This window comes from Ambystoma mexicanum, unplaced genomic scaffold (assembly GCF_040938575.1).
Source record: "Ambystoma mexicanum isolate Mex_15411 unplaced genomic scaffold, UKY_AmexF1_1 Mex_scaf46, whole genome shotgun sequence".
In the NCBI taxonomy this organism is placed as follows: Eukaryota; Metazoa; Chordata; class Amphibia; order Caudata; family Ambystomatidae; genus Ambystoma; species Ambystoma mexicanum.
This window is the reverse complement of record NW_027182462.1, coordinates 1,315,348-1,338,046: the sequence shown is the minus strand read 5'-3', so window position 1 is coordinate 1,338,046 and position 22,699 is coordinate 1,315,348. Positions and strand designations below refer to the sequence as shown.

At 43.4% G+C, this 22,699-nt stretch overlaps 27 non-coding genes across 27 annotated transcripts; 21 read left to right on the top strand and 6 right to left on the bottom strand.

The window, feature by feature from the left end:
• Window positions 1–142: 142 nt before the first annotated feature.
• On the bottom strand, window positions 143–237 carry TRNAI-UAU (transfer RNA isoleucine (anticodon UAU)). Its single transcript has 2 exons — window positions 200–237; window positions 143–178 (listed from the first exon to the last, which is right to left on the bottom strand). It is a non-coding gene; the product is annotated as a tRNA-Ile (tRNA).
• A 480-nt stretch (window positions 238–717) lies between these two features.
• On the top strand, window positions 718–794 carry TRNAS-GCU (transfer RNA serine (anticodon GCU)). The gene has a single exon. It is a non-coding gene; the product is annotated as a tRNA-Ser (tRNA).
• Window positions 795–1,259: 465 nt separating this feature from the next.
• Window positions 1,260–1,331, top strand: TRNAT-UGU (transfer RNA threonine (anticodon UGU)). Its single transcript has one exon. It is a non-coding gene; the product is annotated as a tRNA-Thr (tRNA).
• A 687-nt stretch (window positions 1,332–2,018) lies between these two features.
• On the top strand, window positions 2,019–2,100 carry TRNAS-GCU (transfer RNA serine (anticodon GCU)). The gene has a single exon. It is a non-coding gene; the product is annotated as a tRNA-Ser (tRNA).
• Window positions 2,101–2,646: 546 nt separating this feature from the next.
• TRNAT-CGU (transfer RNA threonine (anticodon CGU)) lies at window positions 2,647–2,718 on the top strand. Its single transcript has one exon. It is a non-coding gene; the product is annotated as a tRNA-Thr (tRNA).
• A 1,485-nt stretch (window positions 2,719–4,203) lies between these two features.
• Window positions 4,204–4,298, bottom strand: TRNAI-UAU (transfer RNA isoleucine (anticodon UAU)). Its single transcript has 2 exons — window positions 4,261–4,298; window positions 4,204–4,239 (listed from the first exon to the last, which is right to left on the bottom strand). It is a non-coding gene; the product is annotated as a tRNA-Ile (tRNA).
• A 480-nt stretch (window positions 4,299–4,778) lies between these two features.
• TRNAS-GCU (transfer RNA serine (anticodon GCU)) lies at window positions 4,779–4,855 on the top strand. Its single transcript has one exon. It is a non-coding gene; the product is annotated as a tRNA-Ser (tRNA).
• A 465-nt stretch (window positions 4,856–5,320) lies between these two features.
• TRNAT-UGU (transfer RNA threonine (anticodon UGU)) lies at window positions 5,321–5,392 on the top strand. The gene has a single exon. It is a non-coding gene; the product is annotated as a tRNA-Thr (tRNA).
• A 687-nt stretch (window positions 5,393–6,079) lies between these two features.
• Window positions 6,080–6,161, top strand: TRNAS-GCU (transfer RNA serine (anticodon GCU)). The gene has a single exon. It is a non-coding gene; the product is annotated as a tRNA-Ser (tRNA).
• Window positions 6,162–6,707: 546 nt separating this feature from the next.
• Window positions 6,708–6,779, top strand: TRNAT-CGU (transfer RNA threonine (anticodon CGU)). Its single transcript has one exon. It is a non-coding gene; the product is annotated as a tRNA-Thr (tRNA).
• Window positions 6,780–8,265: 1,486 nt separating this feature from the next.
• On the bottom strand, window positions 8,266–8,360 carry TRNAI-UAU (transfer RNA isoleucine (anticodon UAU)). The gene is made up of 2 exons: window positions 8,323–8,360; window positions 8,266–8,301 (listed from the first exon to the last, which is right to left on the bottom strand). It is a non-coding gene; the product is annotated as a tRNA-Ile (tRNA).
• Window positions 8,361–8,840: 480 nt separating this feature from the next.
• On the top strand, window positions 8,841–8,917 carry TRNAS-GCU (transfer RNA serine (anticodon GCU)). The gene has a single exon. It is a non-coding gene; the product is annotated as a tRNA-Ser (tRNA).
• A 465-nt stretch (window positions 8,918–9,382) lies between these two features.
• On the top strand, window positions 9,383–9,454 carry TRNAT-UGU (transfer RNA threonine (anticodon UGU)). Its single transcript has one exon. It is a non-coding gene; the product is annotated as a tRNA-Thr (tRNA).
• A 687-nt stretch (window positions 9,455–10,141) lies between these two features.
• On the top strand, window positions 10,142–10,223 carry TRNAS-GCU (transfer RNA serine (anticodon GCU)). Its single transcript has one exon. It is a non-coding gene; the product is annotated as a tRNA-Ser (tRNA).
• Window positions 10,224–10,769: 546 nt separating this feature from the next.
• TRNAT-CGU (transfer RNA threonine (anticodon CGU)) lies at window positions 10,770–10,841 on the top strand. Its single transcript has one exon. It is a non-coding gene; the product is annotated as a tRNA-Thr (tRNA).
• Window positions 10,842–12,335: 1,494 nt separating this feature from the next.
• Window positions 12,336–12,430, bottom strand: TRNAI-UAU (transfer RNA isoleucine (anticodon UAU)). Its single transcript has 2 exons — window positions 12,393–12,430; window positions 12,336–12,371 (listed from the first exon to the last, which is right to left on the bottom strand). It is a non-coding gene; the product is annotated as a tRNA-Ile (tRNA).
• Window positions 12,431–12,910: 480 nt separating this feature from the next.
• On the top strand, window positions 12,911–12,987 carry TRNAS-GCU (transfer RNA serine (anticodon GCU)). Its single transcript has one exon. It is a non-coding gene; the product is annotated as a tRNA-Ser (tRNA).
• A 465-nt stretch (window positions 12,988–13,452) lies between these two features.
• On the top strand, window positions 13,453–13,524 carry TRNAT-UGU (transfer RNA threonine (anticodon UGU)). The gene has a single exon. It is a non-coding gene; the product is annotated as a tRNA-Thr (tRNA).
• Window positions 13,525–14,211: 687 nt separating this feature from the next.
• On the top strand, window positions 14,212–14,293 carry TRNAS-GCU (transfer RNA serine (anticodon GCU)). Its single transcript has one exon. It is a non-coding gene; the product is annotated as a tRNA-Ser (tRNA).
• Window positions 14,294–14,839: 546 nt separating this feature from the next.
• On the top strand, window positions 14,840–14,911 carry TRNAT-CGU (transfer RNA threonine (anticodon CGU)). Its single transcript has one exon. It is a non-coding gene; the product is annotated as a tRNA-Thr (tRNA).
• A 1,483-nt stretch (window positions 14,912–16,394) lies between these two features.
• On the bottom strand, window positions 16,395–16,489 carry TRNAI-UAU (transfer RNA isoleucine (anticodon UAU)). The gene is made up of 2 exons: window positions 16,452–16,489; window positions 16,395–16,430 (listed from the first exon to the last, which is right to left on the bottom strand). It is a non-coding gene; the product is annotated as a tRNA-Ile (tRNA).
• A 480-nt stretch (window positions 16,490–16,969) lies between these two features.
• On the top strand, window positions 16,970–17,046 carry TRNAS-GCU (transfer RNA serine (anticodon GCU)). Its single transcript has one exon. It is a non-coding gene; the product is annotated as a tRNA-Ser (tRNA).
• A 1,218-nt stretch (window positions 17,047–18,264) lies between these two features.
• TRNAS-GCU (transfer RNA serine (anticodon GCU)) lies at window positions 18,265–18,346 on the top strand. Its single transcript has one exon. It is a non-coding gene; the product is annotated as a tRNA-Ser (tRNA).
• A 546-nt stretch (window positions 18,347–18,892) lies between these two features.
• Window positions 18,893–18,964, top strand: TRNAT-CGU (transfer RNA threonine (anticodon CGU)). Its single transcript has one exon. It is a non-coding gene; the product is annotated as a tRNA-Thr (tRNA).
• A 1,492-nt stretch (window positions 18,965–20,456) lies between these two features.
• On the bottom strand, window positions 20,457–20,551 carry TRNAI-UAU (transfer RNA isoleucine (anticodon UAU)). Its single transcript has 2 exons — window positions 20,514–20,551; window positions 20,457–20,492 (listed from the first exon to the last, which is right to left on the bottom strand). It is a non-coding gene; the product is annotated as a tRNA-Ile (tRNA).
• A 480-nt stretch (window positions 20,552–21,031) lies between these two features.
• TRNAS-GCU (transfer RNA serine (anticodon GCU)) lies at window positions 21,032–21,108 on the top strand. The gene has a single exon. It is a non-coding gene; the product is annotated as a tRNA-Ser (tRNA).
• Window positions 21,109–21,572: 464 nt separating this feature from the next.
• TRNAT-UGU (transfer RNA threonine (anticodon UGU)) lies at window positions 21,573–21,644 on the top strand. The gene has a single exon. It is a non-coding gene; the product is annotated as a tRNA-Thr (tRNA).
• Window positions 21,645–22,699: the final 1,055 nt, after the last annotated feature.

Here is a 22,699-nt window from a genome sequence, read left to right as displayed (position 1 = left end):
ATTCCATGTCTAAAAGGCAGAGGAGCTGTCATACAACATTAACTGACAATCAAGGAAACCTTGAGGTGAACCAAAAAATGTCCAGAACATTTATTGGTTCAATAATTCAGTTTTGAGGTGAATTAGTAAAAAGTTCCAAAGTTGCTCCAGGTGCGGCTTGAACTCACAACCTCGGCATTGCTCACTGCATGTACTGCTGTATAAGTACCGCGCGCTAACCGATTGCGCCACTGGAGCTGCTGTGTTTTGGTTTTCGACATGAAACTACACCCACAAACACACACACAAGTGTACAAAAGCACCCACAAGCTCTGGCATTGTCTTTTTAGCTGACACCAAATTATGGGTGCCTTGTAGTGCCCATATTGTGCCACTGGAGCTTACCTTTTAGCCTGATATACACTTTGCCACTGATGTTCAGCCAATGGTGCAGTCAAATGTCCCTTCTACATTTTTGTCATGCTGCAGGCAGTGCCACTGGAGCCAGCATGATGCTCTTCCTCATATTCAACACGTGTCAATTGAAACACCTCCCAATGTCATCTTGGCGATGCCTATAAACACCCCAGGACTTTGATGAATTTTTCTCAACAGCAAGTGAGGCAGTTTTCCTGCAAACGGCTGGATGTACCTCAACAAGGAACGCATTGTGGTTCTATTTTGAAGATGTTTGTGTTATTACCTGTAAAGACTTGAATTCCTAACATAATCCCTGTAGACGAGGTGGCCGAGTGGTTAAGGCGATGGACTGCTAATCTGCTGTACACGCGTGGGTTCGAATCCCACCTTCGTCGATTTTAACTTTTGAAATCTTTTTTAAACATCTGCATTGCTCTAAGCACCATTGCCATTGGCTTTCAAAGAACATACAGACAAAAGTGAAAATATGCATGTTAGTTGATTAAGAAGGACACAAACAAGGTTGTCGTGTTACTGGCAGGAATGCAATCTGCTGTGCTTGACTACCCTTTGAGCCAGAATCCGGATAGAAATTTAAAAAAGCAAAGGTAATATCCATATTGTCTCTCTGCTGCCATGTACATGTTTTTTTCAACTTTCACGCATCACATCTCCTCATTAGTCACCCTAAAATTGCGCGGAATACGCACAAATTAGCTGCTCCTCAAAAAATCGCCCAGAAAAAAACAGGTCAAATCACAATCATATACATACATTCTCACACACCCTTCAAATATGTCTACCCAGTAAACATCATGTTGTGTGCTCGTTGTGTTGCTGTTATGCGTCATAACCTGAGGGGCTCTGTGGCTCAGTGGCAGAGCACTGGTCTTGTAAACCAGGGGTCGTGAGTTCGATCCTCATCAGGGCCTCCAAATGGTAATTTTCTTGAACATTGTTGAATAGGAACTGATATTGCACATTGTACCTGTGCAACCTTTTACCAATGGATTCGGGCCTATAACAAAGCCACAAGCGCAAGGTGTCTGAATAGTCTGTGGGGAAGGTCGGCTTTCTGGACCTAATTTCTTCAAGAAAAAGACCTTGATAATCTTGTGATGACAGATGCAGATGATCACGGTGAAGCCCTTACTCTATTGAACAGTACAGCGGTTCTGGGTTGCACGCCTTTCTCTATTTTCAGGGACGTTGATGTGGCAAAATTTAATTGGAAAAGGGTTATTGCCATCACTCACTATTTAAATTCAATGACATCACAGGAAGCAGCATCATCTGAACTTTGATCTTGGCTGGAAACGTTGAATGATGCCAAACACTGGGAAACTGGAGCTTGCGTTATGCTGGTTTTACTACTAATGGTGTGCCATACGGAAGCTCAAGCACCTTCCTCTGGATTAGTGTTGTGAAACCTCCAGGAGCTCTTGTTATATTTTTCTGAACTTCAACTTGATGTGTTTATCTATCAATGGCCGGGTAAGGAAGAACGAGTCAACGATCTTGTTTCTACTATGACAAACATGATCTATTTTTCACTGACTTTGCACCACCATTGTTTTATCTCTTCTTTAAGCATGGGACTCGAGCACCGTTCCCAAACAGACGAGGTGGCCGAGTGGTTAAGGTGATGGACTGCTAATCCATTGTGCTCTGCACGCGTGTGTTCGAATCCCACCTTCGTCGTATTTTTTCTTTATAGTCTGCATTTAAACATAGACCAAAGTCTTTCAACCTCCCTGTGAAAGACAGGAATGAGTACAGATATGGAAATAGAGATGTAAAAATAAGTTCATTGGTGCAGGCGGAGAATGAAATTAGTCAAAGACTTTCCTCGTAGGTTTCCATTCTTTACTATTATAGGAGCCAAAATCAGCGCAGTTAGTAAATTCCCAAGCTTACATCCCGAATTCTTTTTTCTTTTAGTTGTCTGCCTTTTACATGTTCCTTTTGCCATCATTCTGACCTGCTATCTAAACTCATGAACCTGTTCAGCATCCTACTCAATACATACATACCCGTAAAAGTACATACTCAAACGCATACCGACAATGTATCACCAACATAAGCACACACGCTTTCGCAAATCAGATGTATGATGACGTACTGAACACATGCAGAGATATACAGCCATTTTTACACAACCAGAAATTCATATACCTGGAGATCTACCTAGGTAAAACCCATGGTTTCTTTGCACTTTCTGTTGTTGGCTGTGAGCAAGCAGCAGGTGGCCTTGTAGCTCAGTGGCAGAGCACTGGTCTCGTAAACCAGGGGTCATGAGTTCAAACCTCATCAGGGCCTCGGGCGGATTATTTTCAAAAAGCACGGGGAAGAGAAGCCAGAGTTGCACCATCTACAGAGAACCTTTTATGACGGGATGCATCCTCATAATTGAAGTCTTCCACAGAAGGAGTGAAATAGAGTTCGAGAGGAAGGCCTAATGTTTTCAGGCAAAGACTGACAAAAACCTTGCAATGTCGCATGTAGCTGCTTTGGTGAAAAGACTGTTCAAGTTCACAATGCAACGGAGGGGTGTTCCCCATCTCCATACAATCATCTCTTTGATAATGTAAACGTGCCAGGCGTGTTGAAAGACAAAGACAGACACAACCGCACATACCAGTTGAAGAAAGACAGCCAGCAAACACATTTGTATAGAGGTAAGCAAGCCTCAATTAGAGATGTGAGTCCCTCCGTTTCTGCGGGAGTCCACAAGTTTAATAAAAAATGAACACATATCTTTCATGTTCTAATGATTACCAATCTTTCTGATTAGCTCTGCATAGCTCCAATGGCTATGTGTGTGTGTGTGCGTATGTGCCCGTGTGTGTAGGGGAAGGAGTCGGTAGATGTGTTCACGCAGAGCAAGTTGCGTACATCGCCAACAGCCATTCTCTCCTGCTCCTGTGCATCCAGTTCGGAAGCGAACCCACCCAATTGTTCTATATGTCTGCTACCCTGACCGCATTCACACATCATTGGCTATTAGTATGCAGCTTGTGGGCGCTGTCAATGGGATATAAGCACCATTCCCCATGTCTGCAATAGCTAGACCAGATTCTGAGGTATGAGGAGCAGGGGTCCAGGCACTTCGCCTGACAAACGCCGGGCTTAGCCCTGCCGGGCCTAGCCCTGAGGGGCCTAACTGGGCATGGCCCTGTGTAAGGTAGGGTGAGCAGGGGACCACTTGCAACTAACCTTCGGCACCAATCAGGCATGGAGAGGTCTGTGCAAATGCCCAGCCCTTTAGCAATCTCGATCTGCAAAACCTTCAACTCCTAATTCTCATGGCTCCCAGAAGCCCTAGCCCATATGCAAATGAGGCGAGTTCCTATCAGCATCCTTGTTCTGCTTGATTTTATCAAAGTGACTGCCTGATTAGTGAAAGGGTATTTATTCTCAGAGGTTTGCTTCAAAGGCGATAATGCAGTAAATAGACAACATTATTCTTTGTAAGTTGATATTGTCTCCTGGATCCTACTCCAGTAACCCTTTTTCTACCTTTACAAATGTCTTCCGTAAGTGGTGCTCAGCAGAAAATGGAGTATAATAACAGTTGACATTTTTTATTTTCTGTTCTATTTTCAAAAACCCTCCGTAGCTGTATTTAAAGCGCAAACACCCCATAAATAACTTGCAATGAGTATTCCATGTCTAAAAGGCAGAGGAGCTGTCATACAACATTAACTGACAACAAGGAAACCTTGAGGTGAACCAAAAAATGTCCAGAACATTTATTGGTTCAATAATTCAGTTTTGAGGTGAATTAGTAAAAAGTTCCAAAGTTGCTCCAGGTGCGGCTTGAACTCACAACCTCGGCATTGCTCACTGCATGTACTGCTGTATAAGTACCGCGCGCTAACCGATTGCGCCACTGGAGCTGCTGTGTTTTGGTTTTCGACATGAAACTACACCCACAAACACACACACAAGTGTACAAAAGCACCCACAAGCTCTGGCATTGTCTTTTTAGCTGACACCAAATTATGGGTGCCTTGTAGTGCCCATATTGTGCCACTGGAGCTTACCTTTTAGCCTGATATACACTTTGCCACTGATGTTCAGCCAATGGTGCAGTCAAATGTCCCTTCTACATTTTTGTCATGCTGCAGGCAGTGCCACTGGAGCCAGCATGATGCTCTTCCTCATATTCAACACGTGTCAATTGAAACACCTCCCAATGTCATCTTGGCGATGCCTATAAACACCCCAGGACTTTGATGAATTTTTCTCAACAGCAAGTGAGGCAGTTTTCCTGCAAACGGCTGGATGTACCTCAACAAGGAACGCATTGTGGTTCTATTTTGAAGATGTTTGTGTTATTACCTGTAAAGACTTGAATGCCTAACATAATCCCTGTAGACGAGGTGGCCGAGTGGTTAAGGCGATGGACTGCTAATCTGCTGTACACGCGTGGGTTCGAATCCCACCTTCGTCGATTTTAACTTTTGAAATCTTTTTTAAACATCTGCATTGCTCTAAGCACCATTGCCATTGGCTTTCAAAGAACATACAGACAAAAGTGAAAATATGCATGTTAGTTGATTAAGAAGGACACAAACAAGGTTGTCGTGTTACTGGCAGGAATGCAATCTGCTGTGCTTGACTACCCTTTGAGCCAGAATCCGGATGGAAATTTAAAAAAGCAAAGGTAATATCCATATTGTCTCTCTGCTGCCATGTACATGTTTTTTTCAACTTTCACGCATCACATCTCCTCATTAGTCACCCTAAAATTGCGCGGAATACGCACAAATTAGCTGCTCCTCAAAAAATCGCCCAGAAAAAAACAGGTCAAATCACAATCATATACATACATTCTCACACACCCTTCAAATATGTCTACCCAGTAAACATCATGTTGTGTGCTCGTTGTGTTGCTGTTATGCGTCATAACCTGAGGGGCTCTGTAGCTCAGTGGCAGAGCACTGGTCTTGTAAACCAGGGGTCGTGAGTTCGATCCTCATCAGGGCCTCCAAATGGTAATTTTCTTGAACATTGTTGAATAGGAACTGATATTGCACATTGTACCTGTGCAACCTTTTACCAATGGATTCGGGCCTATAACAAAGCCACAAGCGCAAGGTGTCTGAATAGTCTGTGGGGAAGGTCGGCTTTCTGGACCTAATTTCTTCAAGAAAAAGACCTTGATAATCTTGTGATGACAGATGCAGATGATCACGGTGAAGCCCTTACTCTATTGAACAGTACAGCGGTTCTGGGTTGCACGCCTTTCTCTATTTTCAGGGACGTTGATGTGGCAAAATTTAATTGGAAAAGGGTTATTGCCATCACTCACTATTTAAATTCAATGACATCACAGGAAGCAGCATCATCTGAACTTTGATCTTGGCTGGAAACGTTGAATGATGCCAAACACTGGGAAACTGGAGCTTGCGTTATGCTGGTTTTACTACTAATGGTGTGCCATACGGAAGCTCAAGCACCTTCCTCTGGATTAGTGTTGTGAAACCTCCAGGAGCTCTTGTTATATTTTTCTGAACTTCAACTTGATGTGTTTATCTATCAATGGCCGGGTAAGGAAGAACGAGTCAACGATCTTGTTTCTACTATGACAAACATGATCTATTTTTCACTGACTTTGCACCACCATTGTTTTATCTCTTCTTTAAGCATGGGACTCGAGCACCGTTCCCAAACAGACGAGGTGGCCGAGTGGTTAAGGTGATGGACTGCTAATCCATTGTGCTCGGCACGCGTGGGTTCGAATCCCACCTTCGTCGTATTTTTTCTTTATAGTCTGCATTTAAACATAGACCAAAGTCTTTCAACCTCCCTGTGAAAGACAGGAATGAGTACAGATATGGAAATAGAGATGTAAAAATAAGTTCATTGGTGCAGGCGGAGAATGAAATTAGTCAAAGACTTTCCTCGTAGGTTTCCATTCTTTACTATTATAGGAGCCAAAATCAGCGCAGTTAGTAAATTCCCAAGCTTACATCCCGAATTCTTTTTTCTTTTAGTTGTCTGCCTTTTACATGTTCCTTTTGCCATCATTCTGACCTGCTATCTAAACTCATGAACCTGTTCAGCATCCTACTCAATACATACATACCCGTAAAAGTACATACTCAAACGCATACCGACAATGTATCACCAACATAAGCACACACGCTTTCGCAAATCAGATGTATGATGACGTACTGAACACATGCAGAGATATACAGCCATTTTTACACAACCAGAAATTCATATACCTGGAGATCTACCTAGGTAAAACCCATGGTTTCTTTGCACTTTCTGTTGTTGGCTGTGAGCAAGCAGCAGGTGGCCTTGTAGCTCAGTGGCAGAGCACTGGTCTCGTAAACCAGGGGTCATGAGTTCAAACCTCATCAGGGCCTCGGGCGGATTATTTTCAAAAAGCACGGGGAAGAGAAGCCAGAGTTGCACCATCTACAGAGAACCTTTTATGACGGGATGCATCCTCATAATTGAAGTCTTCCACAGAAGGAGTGAAATAGAGTTCGAGAGGAAGGCCTAATGTTTTCAGGCAAAGACTGACAAAAACCTTGCAATGTCGCATGTAGCTGCTTTGGTGAAAAGACTGTTCAAGTTCACAATGCAACGGAGGGGTGTTCCCCATCTCCATACAATCATCTCTTTGATAATGTAAACGTGCCAGGCGTGTTGAAAGACAAAGACAGACACAACCGCACATACCAGTTGAAGAAAGACAGCCAGCAAACACATTTGTATAGAGGTAAGCAAGCCTCAATTAGAGATGTGAGTCCCTCCGTTTCTGCGGGAGTCCACAAGTTTAATAAAAAATGAACACATATCTTTCATGTTCTAATGATTACCAATCTTTCTGATTAGCTCTGCATAGCTCCAATGGCTATGTGTGTGTGTGTGCGTATGTGCCCGTGTGTGTAGGGGAAGGAGTCGGTAGATGTGTTCACGCAGAGCAAGTTGCGTACATCGCCAACAGCCATTCTCTCCTGCTCCTGTGCATCCAGTTCGGAAGCGAACCCACCCAATTGTTCTATATGTCTGCTACCCTGACCGCATTCACACATCATTGGCTATTAGTATGCAGCTTGTGGGCGCTGTCAATGGGATATAAGCACCATTCCCCATGTCTGCAATAGCTAGACCAGATTCTGAGGTATGAGGAGCAGGGGTCCAGGCACTTCGCCTGACAAACGCCGGGCTTAGCCCTGCCGGGCCTAGCCCTGAGGGGCCTAACTGGGCATGGCCCTGTGTAAGGTAGGGTGAGCAGGGGACCACTTGCAACTAACCTTCGGCACCAATCAGGCATGGAGAGGTCTGTGCAAATGCCCAGCCCTTTAGCAATCTCGATCTGCAAAACCTTCAACTCCTAATTCTCATGGCTCCCAGAAGCCCTAGCCCATATGCAAATGAGGCGAGTTCCTATCAGCATCCTTGTTCTGCTTGATTTTATCAAAGTGACTGCCTGATTAGTGAAAGGGTATTTATTCTCAGAGGTTTGCTTCAAAGGCGATAATGCAGTAAATAGACAACATTATTCTTTGTAAGTTGATATTGTCTCCTGGATCCTACTCCAGTAACCCTTTTTCTACCTTTACAAATGTCTTCCGTAAGTGGTGCTCAGCAGAAAATGGAGTATAATAACAGTTGACATTTTTTATTTTCTGTTCTATTTTCAAAAACCCTCCGTAGCTGTATTTAAAGCGCAAACACCCCATAAATAACTTGCAATGAGTATTCCATGTCTAAAAGGCAGAGGAGCTGTCATACAACATTAACTGACAATCAAGGAAACCTTGAGGTGAACCAAAAAATGTCCAGAACATTTATTGGTTCAATAATTCAGTTTTGAGGTGAATTAGTAAAAAGTTCCAAAGTTGCTCCAGGTGCGGCTTGAACTCACAACCTCGGCATTGCTCACTGCATGTACTGCTGTATAAGTACCGCGCGCTAACCGATTGCGCCACTGGAGCTGCTGTGTTTTGGTTTTCGACATGAAACTACACCCACAAACACACACACAAGTGTACAAAAGCACCCACAAGCTCTGGCATTGTCTTTTTAGCTGACACCAAATTATGGGTGCCTTGTAGTGCCCATATTGTGCCACTGGAGCTTACCTTTTAGCCTGATATACACATTGCCACTGATGTTCAGCCAATGGTGCAGTCAAATGTCCCTTCTACATTTTTGTCATGCTGCAGGCAGTGCCACTGGAGCCAGCATGATGCTCTTCCTCATATTCAACACGTGTCAATTGAAACACCTCCCAATGTCATCTTGGCGATGCCTATAAACACCCCATGACTTTGATGAATTTTTCTCAACAGCAAGTGAGGCAGTTTTCCTGCAAACGGCTGGATGTACCTCAACAAGGAACGCATTGTGGTTCTATTTTGAAGATGTTTGTGTTATTACCTGTAAAGACTTGAATGCCTAACATAATCCCTGTAGACGAGGTGGCCGAGTGGTTAAGGCGATGGACTGCTAATCTGCTGTACACGCGTGGGTTGGAATCCCACCTTCGTCGATTTTAACTTTTGAAATCTTTTTTAAACATCTGCATTGCTCTAAGCACCATTGCCATTGGCTTTCAAAGAACATACAGACAAAAGTGAAAATATGCATGTTAGTTGATTAAGAAGGACACAAACAAGGTTGTCGTGTTACTGGCAGGAATGCAATCTGCTGTGCTTGACTACTCTTTGAGCCAGAATCCGGATAGAAATTTAAAAAAGCAAAGGTAATATCCATATTGTCTCTCTGCTGCCATGTACATGTTTTTTTCAACTTTCACGCATCACATCTCCTCATTAGTCACCCTAAAATTGCACGGAATACGCACAAATTAGCTGCTCCTCAAAAAATCGGCCAGAAAAAAACAGGTCAAATCACAATCATATACATACATTCTCACACACCCTTCAAATATGTCTACCCAGTAAACATCATGTTGTGTGCTTGTTGTGTTGCTGTTATGCGTCATAACCTGAGGGGCTCTGTAGCTCAGTGGCAGAGCACTGGTCTTGTAAACCAGGGGTCGTGAGTTCGATCCTCATCAGGGCCTCCAAATGGTAATTTTCTTGAACATTGTTGAATAGGAACTGATATTGCACATTGTACCTGTGCAACCTTTTACCAATGGATTCGGGCCTATAACAAAGCCACAAGCGCAAGGTGTCTGAATAGTCTGTGGGGAAGGTCGGCTTTCTGGACCTAATTTCTTCAAGAAAAAGACCTTGATAATCTTGTGATGACAGATGCAGATGATCACGGTGAAGCCCTTACTCTATTGAACAGTACAGCGGTTCTGGGTTGCACGCCTTTCTCTATTTTCAGGGACGTTGATGTGGCAAAATTTAATTGGAAAAGGGTTATTGCCATCACTCACTATTTAAATTCAATGACATCACAGGAAGCAGCAGCATCTGAACTTTGATCTTGGCTGGAAACGTTGAATGATGCCAAACACTGGGAAACTGGAGCTTGCGTTATGCTGGTTTTACTACTAATGGTGTGCCATACGGAAGCTCAAGCACCTTCCTCTGGATTAGTGTTGTGAACCCTCCAGGAGCTCTTGTTATATTTTTCTGAACTTCAACTTGATGTGTTTATCTATCAATGGCCGGGTAAGGAAGAACGAGTCAACGATCTTGTTTCTACTATGACAAACATGATCTATTTTTCACTGACTTTGCACCACCATTGTTTTATCTCTTCTTTAAGCATGGGACTCGAGCACCGTTCCCAAACAGACGAGGTGGCCGAGTGGTTAAGGCGATGGACTGCTAATCCATTGTGCTCTGCACGCGTGGGTTCGAATCCCACCTTCGTCGTATTTTTTCTTTATAGTCTGCATTTAAACATAGACCAAAGTCTTTCAACCTCCCTGTGAAAGACAGGAATGAGTACAGATATGGAAATAGAGATGTAAAAATAAGTTCATTGGTGCAGGCGGAGAATGAAATTAGTCAAAGACTTTCCTCGTAGGTTTCCATTCTTTACTATTATAGGAGCCAAAATCAGCGCAGTTAGTAAATTCCCAAGCTTACATCCCAAATTCTTTTTTCTTTTAGTTGTCTGCCTTTTACATGTTCCTTTTGCCATCATTCTGACCTGCTATCTAAACTCATGAACCTGTTCAGCATCCTACTCAATACATACATACCCGTAAAAGTACATACTCAAACGCATACCGACAATGTATCACCAACATAAGCACACACGCTTTCGCAAATCAGATGTATGATGACGTACTGAACACATGCAGAGATATACAGCCATTTTTACACAACCAGAAATTCATATACCTGGAGATCTACCTAGGTAAAACCCATGGTTTCTTTGCACTTTCTGTTGTTGGCTGTGAGCAAGCAGCAGGTGGCCTTGTAGCTCAGTGGCAGAGCACTGGTCTCGTAAACCAGGGGTCATGAGTTCAAACCTCATCAGGGCCTCGGGCGGATTATTTTCAAAAAGCACGGGGAAGAGAAGCCAGAGTTGCACCATCTACAGAGAACCTTTTATGACGGGATGCATCCTCATAATTGAAGTCTTCCACAGAAGGAGTGAAATAGAGTTCGAGAGGAAGGCCTAATGTTTTCAGGCAAAGACTGACAAAAACCTTGCAATGTCGCATGTAGCTGCTTTGGTGAAAAGACTGTTCAAGTTCACAATGCAACGGAGGGGTGTTCCCCATCTCCATACAATCATCTCTTTGATAATGTAAACGTGCCAGGCGTGTTGAAAGACAAAGACAGACACAACCGCACATACCAGTTGAAGAAAGACAGCCAGCAAACACATTTGTATAGAGGTAAGCAAGCCTCAATTAGAGATGTGAGTCCCTCCGTTTCTGCGGGAGTCCACAAGTTTAATAAAAAATGAACACATATCTTTCATGTTCTAATGATTACCAATCTTTCTGATTAGCTCTGCATAGCTCCAATGGCTATGTGTGTGTGTGTGTGTGTATGTGCCCGTGTGTGTAGGGGAAGGGGTCGGTAGATGTGTTCACGCAGAGCAAGTTGCATACATCGCCAACAGCCATTCTCTCCTGCTCCTGTGCATCCAGTTCGGAAGCGAACCCACCCAATTGTTCTATATGTCTGCTACCCTGACCGCATTCACACATCATTGGCTATTAGTATGCAGCTTGTGGGCGCTGTCAATGGGATATAAGCACCATTCCCCATGTCTGCAATAGCTAGACCAGATTCTGAGGTATGATGAGCAGGGGTCCAGGCACTTCCACTTCCCCTGACAAACGCCGGGCTTAGCCCTGCCGGGCCTAGCCCTGAGGGGCCTAACTGGGCATGGCCCTGTGTAAGGTAGGGTGAGCAGGGGACCACTTGCAACTAACCTTCGGCACCAATCAGGCATGGAGAGGTCTGTGCAAATGCCCAGCCCTTTAGCAATCTCGATCTGCAAAACCTTCAACTCCTAATTCTCATGGCTCCCAGAAGCCCTAGCCCATATGCAAATGAGGCGAGTTCCTATCAGCATCCTTGTTCTGCTTGATTTTATCAAAGTGACTGCCTGATTAGTGAAAGGGTATTTATTCTCAGAGGTTTGCTTCAAAGGCGATAATGCAGTAAATAGACAACATTATTCTTTGTAAGTTGATATTGTCTCCTGGATCCTACTCCAGTAACCCTTTTTCTACCTTTACAAATGTCTTCCGTAAGTGGTGCTCAGCAGAAAATGGAGTATAATAACAGTTGACATTTTTTATTTTCTGTTCTATTTTCAAAAACCCTCCGTAGCTGTATTTAAAGCGCAAACACCCCATAAATAACTTGCAATGAGTATTCCATGTCTAAAAGGCAGAGGAGCTGTCATACAACATTAACTGACAATCAAGGAAACCTTGAGGTGAACCAAAAAATGTCCAGAACATTTATTGGTTCAATAATTCAGTTTTGAGGTGAATTAGTAAAAAGTTCCAAAGTTGCTCCAGGTGAGGCTTGAACTCACAACCTCGGCATTGCTCACTGCATGTACTGCTGTATAAGTACCGCGCGCTAACCGATTGCGCCACTGGAGCTGCTGTGTTTTGGTTTTCGACATGAAACTACACCCACAAACACACACACAAGTGTACAAAATCACCCACAAGCTCTGGCATTGTCTTTTTAGCTGACACCAAATTATGGGTGCCTTGTAGTGCCCATATTGTGCCACTGGAGCTTACCTTTTAGCCTGATATACACTTTGCCACTGATGTTCAGCCAATGGTGCAGTCAAATGTCCCTTCTACATTTTTGTCATGCTGCAGGCAATGCCACTGGAGCCAGCATGATGCTCTTCCTCATATTCAACACGTGTCAATTGAAACACCTCCCAATGTCATCTTGGCGATGCCTATAAACACCCCAGGACTTTGATGAATTTTTCTCAACAGCAAGTGAGGCAGTTTTCCTGCAAACGGCTGGATGTACCTCAACAAGGAACGCATTGTGGTTCTATTTTGAAGATGTTTGTGTTATTACCTGTAAAGACTTGAATGCCTAACATAATCACTGTAGACGAGGTGGCCGAGTGGTTAAGGCGATGGACTGCTAATCTGCTGTACACGCGTGGGTTCGAATCCCACCTTCGTCGATTTTAACTTTTGAAATCTTTTTTAAACATCTGCATTGCTCTAAGCACCATTGCCATTGGCTTTCAAAGAACATACAGACAAAAGTGAAAATATGCATGTTAGTTGATTAAGAAGGACACAAACAAGGTTGTAGTGTTACTGGCAGGAATGCAATCTGCTCTGCTTGACTACCCTTTGAGCCAGAATCCGGATAGAAATTTAAAAAAGCAAAGGTAATATCCATATTGTCTCTCTGCTGCCATGTACATGTTTTTTTCAACTTTCACGCATCACATCTCCTCATTAGTCACCCTAAAATTGCGCGGAATACGCACAAATAAGCTGCTCCTCAAAAAATCGCCCAGAAAAAAACAGGTCAAATCACAATCATATACATACATTCTCACACACCCTTCAAATATGTCTACCCAGTAAACATCATGTTGTGTGCTCATTGTGTTGCTGTTATGCGTCATAACCTGAGGGGCTCTGTAGTTCAGTGGCAGAGCACTGGTCTTGTAAACCAGCGGTCATGAGTTCGATCCTCATCAGGGCCTCCAAATGGTAATTTTCTTGAACATTGTTGAATAGGAGCTGATATTGCACATTGTACCTGTGCAACCTTTTACCAATGGATTCGGGCCTATAACAAAGCCACAAGCGCAAGGTGTCTGAATAGTCTGTGGGGAAGGTCGGCTTTCTGGACCTAATTTCTTCAAGAAAAAGACCTTGATAATCTTGTGATGACAGATGAAGATGATCACGGTGAAGCCCTTACTCTATTGAACAGTACAGCGGTTCTGGGTTGCACGCCTTTCTCTATTTTCAGGGACGTTGATGTGGCAAAATTTAATTGGAAAAGGGTTATTGCCATCACTCACTATTTAAATTCAATGACATCACAGGAAGCAGCAGCATCTGAACTTTGATCTTGGCTGGAAACGTTGAATTATGCCAAACACTGGGAAACTGGAGCTTGCGTTATGCTGGTTTTACTACTAATGGTGTGCCATACGGAAGCTCAAGCACCTTCCTCTGGATTAGTGTTGTGAACCCTGCAGGAGCTCTTGTTATATTTTTCTGAACTTCAACTTGATGTGTTTATCTATCAATGGCCGGGTAAGGAAGAACGAGTCAACGATCTTGTTTCTACTATGACAAACATGATCTATTTTTCACTGACTTTGCACCACCATTGTTTTATCTCTTCTTTAAGCATGGGACTCGAGCACCGTTCCCAAACAGACGAGGTGGCCGAGTGGTTAAGGTGATGGACTGCTAATCCATTGTGCTCTGCACGCATGGGTTCGAATCCCACCTTCGTCGTATTTTTTCTTTATAGTCTGCATTTAAACATAGACCAAAGTCTTTCAACCTCCCTGTGAAAGACAGGAATGAGTACAGATATGGAAATAGAGATGTAAAAATAAGTTCATTGGTGCAGGCGGAGAATGAAATTAGTCAAAGACTTTCCTCGTAGGTTTCCATTCTTTACTATTATAGGAGCCAAAATCAGCGCAGTTAGTAAATTCCCAAGCTTACATCCCAAATTCTTTTTTCTTTTAGTTGTCTGCCTTTTACATGTTCCTTTTGCCATCATTCTGACCTGCTATCTAAACTCATGAACCTGTTCAGCATCCTACTCAATACATACATACCCGTAAAAGTACATACTCAAACGCATACCGACAATGTATCACCAACATAAACACACACGCTTTCGCAAATCAGATGTATGATGACGTACTGAACACATGCAGAGATATACAGCCATTTTTACACAACCAGAAATTCATATACCTGGAGATCTACCTAGGTAAAACCCATGGTTTCTTTGCACTTTCTGTTGTTGGCTGTGAGCAAGCAGCAGGTGGCCTTGTAGCTCAGTGGCAGAGCACTGGTCTCGTAAACCAGCGGTCATGAGTTCAAACCTCATCAGGGCCTCGGGCGGGCGGATTATTTTCAAAAAGCACGGGGAAGAGAAGCCAGAGTTGCACCATCTACAGAGAACCTTTTATGACGGGATGCATCCTCATAATTGAAGTCTTCCACAGAAGGAGTGAAATAGAGTTCGAGAGGAAGGCCTAATGTTTTCAGGCAAAGACTGACAAAAACCTTGCAATGTCGCATGTAGCTGCTTTGGTGAAAAGACTGTTCAAGTTCACAATGCAACGGAGGGGTGTTCCCCATCTCCATACAATCATCTCTTTGATAATGTAAACGTGCCAGGCGTGTTGAAAGACAAAGACAGACACAACCGCACATACCAGTTGAAGAAAGACAGCCAGCAAACACATTTGTATAGAGGTAAGCAAGCCTCAATTAGAGATGTGAGTCCCTCCGTTTCTGCGGGAGTCCACAAGTTTAATAAAAAATGAACACATATCTTTCATGTTCTAATGATTACCAATCTTTCTGATTAGCTCTGCATAGCTCCAATGGCTATGTGTGTGTGTGTGTGTGTATGTGCCCGTGTGTGTAGGGGAAGGGGTCGGTAGATGTGTTCACGCAGAGCAAGTTGCATACATCGCCAACAGCCATTCTCTCCTGCTCCTGTGCATCCAGTTCGGAAGCGAACCCACCCAATTGTTCTATATGTCTGCTACCCTGACCGCATTCACACATCATTGGCTATTAGTATGCAGCTTGTGGGCGCTGTCAATGGGATATAAGCACCATTCCCCATGTCTGCAATAGCTAGACCAGATTCTGAGGTATGATGAGCAGGGGTCCAGGCACTTCCACTTCCCCTGACAAACGCCGGGCCTAGCCCTGAGGGGCCTAACTGGGCATGGCCCTGTGTAAGGTAGGGTGAGCAGGGGACCACTTGCAACTAACCTTCGGCACCAATCAGGCATGGAGAGGTCTGTGCAAATGCCCAGCCCTTTAGCAATCTCGATCTGCAAATCCTTCAACTCCTAATTCTCATGGCTCCCAGAAGCCCTAGCCCATATGCAAATGAGGCGAGTTCCTATCAGCATCCTTGTTCTGCTTGATTTTATCAAAGTGACTGCCTGATTAGTGAAAGGGTATTTATTCTCAGAGGTTTGCTTCAAAGGCGATAATGCAGTAAATAGACAACATTATTCTTTGTAAGTTGATATTGTCTCCTGGATCCTACTCCAGTAACCCTTTTTCTACCTTTACAAATGTCTTCCGTAAGTGGTGCTCAGCAGAAAATGGAGTATAATAACAGTTGACATTTTTTATTTTCTGTTCTATTTTCAAAAACCCTCCGTAGCTGTATTTAAAGCGCAAACACCCCATAAATAACTTGCAATGAGTATTCCATGTCTAAAAGGCAGAGGAGCTGTCATACAACATTAACTGACAATCAAGGAAACCTTGAGGTGAACCAAAAAATGTCCAGAACATTTATTGGTTCAATAATTCAGTTTTGAGGTGAATTAGTAAAAAGTTCCAAAGTTGCTCCAGGTGAGGCTTGAACTCACAACCTCGGCATTGCTCACTGCATGTACTGCTGTATAAGTACCGCACGCTAACCGATTGCGCCACTGGAGCTGCTGTGTTTTGGTTTTCGACATGAAACTACACCCACAAACACACACACAAGTGTACAAAAGCACCCACAAGCTCTGGCATTGTCTTTTTAGCTGACACCAAATTATGGGTGCCTTGTAGTGCCCATATTGTGCCACTGGAGCTTACCTTTTAGCCTGATATACACTTTGCCACTGATGTTCAGCCAATGGTGCAGTCAAATGTCCCTTCTACATTTTTGTCATGCTGCAGGCAGTGCCACTGGAGCCAGCATGATGCTCTTCCTCATATTCAACACGTGTCAATTGAAACACCTCCCAATGTCATCTTGGCGATGCCTATAAACACCCCAGGACTTTGATGAATTTTTCTCAACAGCAAGTGAGGCAGTTTTCCTGCAAACGGCTGGATGTACCTCAACAAGGAACGCATTGTGGTTCTATTTTGAAGATGTTTGTGTTATTACCTGTAAAGACTTGAATGCCTAACATAATTCCTGTAGACGAGATGGCCGAGTGGTTAAGGCGATGGACTGCTAATCTGCTGTACACGCGTGGGTTCGAATCCCACCTTCGTCGATTTTAACTTTTGAAATCTTTTTTAAACATCTGCATTGCTCTAAGCACCATTGCCATTGGCTTTCAAAGAACATACAGACAAAAGTGAAAATATGCATGTTAGTTGATTAAGAAGGACACAAACAAGGTTGTCATGTTACTGGCAGGAATGCAATCTGCTGTGCTTGACTACCCTTTGAGCCAGAATCCGGATAGAAATTTAAAAAAGCAAAGGTAATATCCATATTGTCTCTCTGCTGCCATGTACATGTTTTTTTCAACTTTCACGCATCACATCTCCTCATTAGTCACCCTAAAATTGCGCGGAATACGCACAAATTAGCTGCTCCTCAAAAAATCGCCCAGAAAAAAACAGGTCAAATCACAATCATATACATACATTCTCACACACCCTTCAAATATGTCTACCCAGTAAACATCATGTTGTGTGCTCGTTGTGTTGCTGTTATGCATCATAACCTGAGGGGCTCTGAAGCTCAGTGGCAGAGCACTGCTCTTGTAAACCAGGGCTCGTGAGTTCGATCCTCATCAGGGCCTCCAAATGGTAATTTTCTTGAACATTGTTGAATAGGAACTGATATTGCACATTGTACCTGTGCAACCTTTTACCAATGGATTCGGGCCTATAACAAAGCCACAAGCGCAAGGTGTCTGAATAGTCTGTGGGGAAGGTCGGCTTTCTGGACCCAATTTCTTCAAGAAAAAGACCTTGATAATCTTGTGATGACAGATGATCAAGGTGAAGCCCTTACTCTATTGAACAGTACAGCGGTTCTGGGTTGCACGCCTTTCTCTATTTTCAGGGACGTTGATGTGGCAAAATTTAATTGGAAAAGGGTTATTGCCATCACTCACTATTTAAATTCAATGACATCACAGGAAGCAGCAGCATCTGAACTTTGATCTTGGCTGGAAACGTTGAATGATGCCAAACACTGGGAAACTGGAGCTTGCGTTATGCTGGTTTTACTACTAATGGTGTGCCATACGGAAGCTCAAGCACCTTCCTCTGGATTAGTGTTGTGAACCCTCCAGGAGCTCTTGTTATATTTTTCTGAACTTCAACTTGATGTGTTTATCTATCAATGGCCGGGTAAGGAAGAACGAGTCAACGATCTTGTTTCTACTATGACAAACATGATCTATTTTTCACTGACTTTGCACCACCATTGTTTTATCTCCTCTTTAAGCATGGGACTCGAGCACCGTTCCCAAAAAGACGAGGTGGCCGAGTGGTTAAGGCGTTGGACTGCTAATCCATTGTGCTCTGCACGCGTGGGTTCGAATCCCACCTTCGTCGTATTTTTTCTTTATAGTCTGCATTTAAACATAGACCAAAGTCTTTCAACCTCCCTGTGAAAGACAGCAATGAGTACAGATATGGAAATAGAGATGTAAAAATAAGTTCATTGGTGCAGGCGGAGAATGAAATTAGTCAAAGACTTTCCTCGTAGGTTTCCATTCTTTACTATTATAGGAGCCAAAATCAGCGCAGTTAGTAAATTCCCAAGCTTACATCCCAAATTCTTTTTTCTTTTAGTTGTCTGCCTTTTACATGTTCCTTTTGCCATCATTCTGACCTGCTATCTAAACTCATGAACCTGTTCAGCATCCTACTCAATACATACATACCCGTAAAAGTACATACTCAAACGCATACCGACAATGTATCACCAACATAAGCACACACGCTTTCGCAAATCAGATGTATGATGACGTACTGAACACATGCAGAGATATACAGCCATTTTTACACAACCAGAAATTCATATACCTGGAGATCTACCTAGGTAAAACCCATGGTTTCTTTGCACTTTCTGTTGTTGGCTGTGAGCAAGCAGCAGGTGGCCTTGTAGCTCAGTGGCAGAGCACTGGTCTCGTAAACCAGGGGTCATGAGTTCAAACCTCATCAGGGCCTCGGGCGGATTATTTTCAAAAAGCACGGGGAAGAGAAGCCAGAGTTGCACCATCTACAGAGAACCTTTTATGACGGGATGCATCCTCATAATTGAAGTCTTCCACAGAAGGAGTGAAATAGAGTTCGAGAGGAAGGCCTAATGTTTTCAGGCAAAGACTGACAAAAACCTTGCAATGTCGCATGTAGCTGCTTTGGTGAAAAGACTGTTCAAGTTCACAATGCAACGGAGGGGTGTTCCCCATCTCCATACAATCATCTCTTTGATAATGTAAACGTGCCAGGCGTGTTGAAAGACAAAGACAGACACAACCGCACATACCAGTTGAAGAAAGACAGCCAGCAAACACATTTGTATAGAGGTAAGCAAGCCTCAATTAGAGATGTGAGTCCCTCCGTTTCTGCGGGAGTCCACAAGTTTAATAAAAAATGAACACATATCTTTCATGTTCTAATGATTACCAATCTTTCTGATTAGCTCTGCATAGCTCCAATGGCTATGTGTGTGTGTGTGTGTATGTGCCCGTGTGTGTAGGGGAAGGGGTCGGTAGATGTGTTCACGCAGAGCAAGTTGTATACATCGCCAACAGCCATTCTCTCCTGCTCCTGTGCATCCAGTTCGGAAGCGAACCCACCCAATTGTTCTATATGTCTGCTACCCTGACCGCATTCACACATCATTGGCTATTAGTATGCAGCTTGTGGGCGCTGTCAATGGGATATAAGCACCATTCCCCATGTCTGCAATAGCTAGACCAGATTCTGAGGTATGATGAGCAGGGGTCCAGGCACTTCCACTTCCCCTGACAAACGCCGGGCTTAGCCCTGCCGGGCCTAGCCCTGAGGGGCCTAACTGGGCATGGCCCTGTGTAAGGTAGGGTGAGCAGGGGACCACTTGCAACTAACCTTCGGCACCAATCAGGCATGGAGAGGTCTGTGCAAATGCCCAGCCCTTTAGCAATCTCGATCTGCAAAACCTTCAACTCCTAATTCTCATGGCTCCCAGAAGCCCTAGCCCATATGCAAATGAGGCGAGTTCCTATCAGCATCCTTGTTCTGCTTGATTTTATCAAAGTGACTGCCTGATTAGTGAAAGGGTATTTATTCTCAGAGGTTTGCTTCAAAGGCGATAATGCAGTAAATAGACAACATTATTCTTTGTAAGTTGATATTGTCTCCTGGATCCTACTCCAGTAACCCTTTTTCTACCTTTACAAATGTCTTCCATAAGTGGTGCTCAGCAGAAAATGGAGTATAATAACAGTTGACATTTTTTATTTTCTGTTCTATTTTCAAAAACCCTCCGTAGCTGTATTTAAAGCGCAAACACCCCATAAATAACTTGCAATGAGTATTCCATGTCTAAAAGGCAGAGGAGCTGTCATACAACATTAACTGACAATCAAGGAAACCTTGAGGTGAACCAAAAAATGTCCAGAACATTTATTGGTTCAATAATTCAGTTTTGAGGTGAATTAGTAAAAAGTTCCAAAGTTGCTCCAGGTGAGGCTTGAACTCACAACCTCGGCATTGCTCACTGCATGTACTGCTGTATAAGTACCGCGCGCTAACCGATTGCACCACTGGAGCTGCTGTGTTTTGGTTTTCGACATGAAACTACACCCACAAACACACACACAAGTGTACAAAAGCACCCACAAGCTCTGGCATTGTCTTTTTAGCTGACACCAAATTATGGCTGCCTTGTAGTGCCCATATTGTGCCACTGGAGCTTACCTTTTAGCCTGATATACACTTTGCCACTGATGTTCAGCCAATGGTGCAGTCAAATGTCCCTTCTACATTTTTGTCATGCTGCAGGCAGTGCCACTGGAGCCAGCATGATGCTCTTCCTCATATTCAACACGTGTCAATTGAAACACCTCCCAATGTCATCTTGGCGATGCCTATAAACACCCCAGGACTTTGATGAATTTTTCTCAACAGCAAGTGAGGCAGTTTTCCTGCAAACGGCTGGATGTACCTCAACAAGGAACGCATTGTGGTTCTATTTTGAAGATGTTTGTGTTATTACCTGTAAAGACTTGAATGCCTAACATAATCCCTGTAGACGAGGTGGCCGAGTGGTTAAGGCGATGGACTGCTAATTTGCTGTACACGCGTGGGTTCGAATCCCACCTTCGTCGATTTTAACTTTTGAAATCTTTTTTAAACATCTGCATTGCTCTAAGCACCATTGCCATTGGCTTTCAAAGAACATACAGACAAAAGTGAAAATATGCATGTTAGTTGATTAAGAAGGACACAAACAAGGTTGTCGTGTTACTGGCAGGAATGCAATCTGCTGTGCTTGACTACCCTTTGAGCCAGAATCCGGATAGAAATTTAAAAAAGCAAAGGTAATATCCATATTGTCTCTCTGCTGCAATGTACATGTTTTTTTCAACTTTCACGCATCACATCTCCTCATTAGTCACCCTAAAATTGCGCGGAATACGCACAAATTAGCTGCTCCTCAAAAAATCGCCCAGAAAAAAACAGGTCAAATCACAATCATATACATACATTCTCACACACCCTTCAAATATGTCTACCCAGTAAACATCATGTTGTGTGCTCGTGTGTTGCTGTTATGCGTCATAACCTGAGGGGCTCTGTAGCTCAGTGGCAGAGCACTGGTCTTGTAAACCAGGGGTCGTGAGTTCGATCCTCATCAGGGCCTCCAAATGGTAATTTTCTTGAACATTGTTGAATAGGAACTGATATTGCACATTGTACCTGTGCAACCTTTTACCAATGGATTCCGGCCTATAACAAAGCCACAAGCGCAAGGTGTCTGAATAGTCTGTGGGGAAGGTCGGCTTTCTGGACCTAATTTCTTCAAGAAAAAGACCTTGATAATCTTGTGATGACAGATGCAGATGATCACGGTGAAGCCCTTACTCTATTGAACAGTACAGCGGTTCTGGGTTGCACGCCTTTCTCTATTTTCAGGGACGTTGATGTGGCAAAATTTAATTGGAAAAGGGTTATTGCCATCACTCACTATTTAAATTCAATGACATCACAGGAAGCAGCAGCATCTGAACTTTGATCTTGGCTGGAAACGTTGAATTATGCCAAACACTGGGAAACTGGAGCTTGCGTCATGCTGGTTTTACTACTAATGGTGTGCCATACGGAAGCTCAAGCACCTTCCTCTGGATTAGTGTTGTGAACCCTCCAGGAGCTCTTGTTATATTTTTCTGAACTTCAACTTGATGTGTTTATCTATCAATGGCCGGGTAAGGAAGAACGAGTCAACGATCTTGTTTCTACTATGACAAACATGATCTATTTTTCACTGACTTTGCACCACCATTGTTTTATCTCTTCTTTAAGCATGGGACTCGAGCACCGTTCCCAAACAGACGAGGTGGCCGAGTGGTTAAGGCGATGGACTGCTAATCCATTGTGCTCTGCACGCGTGCCACCTTCGTCGTATTTTTTCTTTATAGTCTGCATTTAAACATAGACCAAAGTCTTTCAACCTCCCTGTGAAAGACAGGAATGAGTACAGATATGGAAATAGAGATGTAAAAATAAGTTCATTGGTGCAGGCGGAGAATGAAATTAGTCAAAGACTTTCCTCGTAGGTTTCCATTCTTTACTATTATAGGAGCCAAAATCAGCGCAGTTAGTAAATTCCCAAGCTTACATCCCAAATTCTTTTTTCTTTTAGTTGTCTGCCTTTTACATGTTCCTTTTGCCATCATTCTGACCTGCTATCTAAACTCA